Genomic DNA, 2,500 nt, shown 5'->3' on the forward strand with positions numbered 1-2,500 from the left:
GACCGCGGGGAGCGCGCCCGTCTTCGGGGCTTGTTGCTGGCCGTTGGCGGACCGGGGGGAGCGCGCCCGTCTTCGGGGCTTGTTGCTGGCCGTTGGCGGAGCTCCAGCGGACCGGGGGGAGCGCGCCCGTCTTCGGGGCTTGTTGCTGGCCGTTGGAGGAGCTCCAGCGGACCGCGGGGAGCGCGCCCGTCTTCGGGGCTTGTTGCTGGCCGTTGGAGGAGCTCCAGCGGACCGCGGGGAGCGCGCCCGTCTTCGGGGCTTGTTGCTGGCCGTTGGAGGAGCTCCAGCGGACCGGGGGGGAGCCGGGCGTTCGAGTTGCCCAGGCAGGGGGTTATCCTCCACTAGCAAACCTCCATGAGCAGCGGAGCCCGTCAGCTGCGCCAAAAAGAACCACACGAGGGCGACCTGGGGTTGAAATCCCCCGCCACATAGGAACGAATGCCGGGCGTTCGAGTTGCCCAGGCAGGGGGTTATCCTCCACTAGCAAACCTCCATGAGCAGCGGAGCCCGGTCAGCTGCGCCAAAAAGAACCACACGAGGGCGACCTGGGGTTGAAATCCCCCGCCACATAGGAACGAATGCCGGGCGTTCGAGTTGCCCAGGCAGGGGGTTATCCTCCACTAGCAAACCTCCATGAGCAGCGGAGCCCGGTCAGCTGCGCCAAAAAGAACCACACGAGGGCGACCTGGGGTTGAAATCCCCCGCCACATAGGAACGAATGCCGGGCGTTCGAGTTGCCCAGGCAGGGGGTTATCCTCCACTAGCAAACCTCCATGAGCAGCGGAGCCCGGTCAGCTGCGCCAAAAAGAACCACACGAGGGCGACCTGGGGTTGAAATCCCCCGCCACATAGGAACGAATGCCGGGCAACCAGGGGTCGAAATCCCCCATTGAAATGAATGGCGGGCAACCAGGGGTCGAAGTCCCCCATTGAAATGAATGGCGGGCGACCAGGGGTCGAAATCCCCCATTGAAATGAATGGCGGGCAACCAGGGGTCGAAGTCCCCCATTGAAATGAATGGCGGGCAACCAGGGGTCGAAGTCCCCCATTGAAATGAATGGCGGGCAACCAGGGGTCGAAGTCCCCCATTGAAATGAATGGCGGGCTACCAGGGGTCGAAATCCCCCATTGAAATGAATGGCGGGCGACCAGGGGTCGAAATCCCCCATTGAAATGAATGGCGGGCTACCAGGGGTCCAAGTCCCCCATTGAAATGAATGGCGGGCTACCAGGGGTCGAAATCCCCCATTGAAATGAATGGCGGGCTACCAGGGGTCCAAGTCCCCCATTGAAATGAATGGCGGGCTACCAGGGGTCGAAATCCCCCATTGAAATGAATGGCGGGCGACCAGGGGTCGAAATCCCCCATTGAAATGAATGGCGGGCAACCAGGGGTCGAAGTCCCCCATTGAAATGAATGGCGGGCTACCAGGGGTCGAAATCCCCCATTGAAATGAATGGCGGGCGACCAGGGGTCGAAATCCCCCATTGAAATGAATGGCGGGCTACCAGGGGTCCAAGTCCCCCATTGAAATGAATGGCGGGCGACCAGGGGTCGAAATCCCCCATTGAAATGAATGGCGGGCTACCAGGGGTCCAAGTCCCCCATTGAAATGAATGGCGGGCTACCAGGGGTCGAAGTCCCCCATTGAAATGAATGGCGGGCTACCAGGGGTCGAAATCCCCCATTGAAATGAATGGCGGGCGACCAGGGGTCGAAATCCCCCATTGAAATGAATGGCGGGCAACCAGGGGTCGAAAGTCCCCATTGAAATGAATGGCGGGCGACCAGGGGTCGAAATTCCCCATTGAAATGAATGGCGGGCAACCAGGGGTCGAAATTCCCCATTGAAATGAATGGGCCCATTCATTTTCAATGGCCGGGCTACCAGGGGCGCAGTACCACCTGTCGTCATTAGGGGCGCTGTAGATAGGGGACCGAGTCCCCCCATTCGAGAGGTTTGCACCCAAACCTCAAAATGGTTGGTGTACAATTATAGGAGAGACCTTTTTAAGACGTGGGAGCTCCAGGGCAAATCAAGGGAGGCTCGACCAACCCATATCCGCTTTAGATGCACTTTAGGTCGGACTCCCTTGCCAGATGGTCCCCTCCTCAGCCTGGTTCTCGAATTTTTTCTAAGTCAGCCCAACTTGGAAATATTTTCAGAGTGCCACTTTCAAGGGAGTTTCGCCCAACCCCTATCCGCCTAAGAGGCACTTCAGGTCGGCCTGACTGGCCACATTTTCCCCCTCCTCATCCTGGTTCTCGAATTTTTTCTAAGTCAGCCAAACTTGGAAATTTTTTCAGAGTGCCACTTTCAAGGGAGTTTCGCCCAACCCCTATCCGCCTAAGAGGCACTTCGGGTCGGCCTGACTGGCCACATTTTCCCCCTCCTCATCCTGGTTCTCGAATTTTTTCTAAGTCAGCCAAACTTGGAAATTTTTTCAGAGTGCCACTTTCAAGGGAGTTTCGCCCAACCCCTATCCGCCTAAGAGGCA

Source organism: Leptonotus elevatus, unplaced genomic scaffold (assembly GCF_054856555.1).
Source record: "Leptonotus elevatus isolate MCC_2025b unplaced genomic scaffold, RoL_Lele_1.0 HiC_scaffold_61, whole genome shotgun sequence".
Taxonomy (NCBI): domain Eukaryota; kingdom Metazoa; phylum Chordata; class Actinopteri; order Syngnathiformes; family Syngnathidae; genus Leptonotus; species Leptonotus elevatus.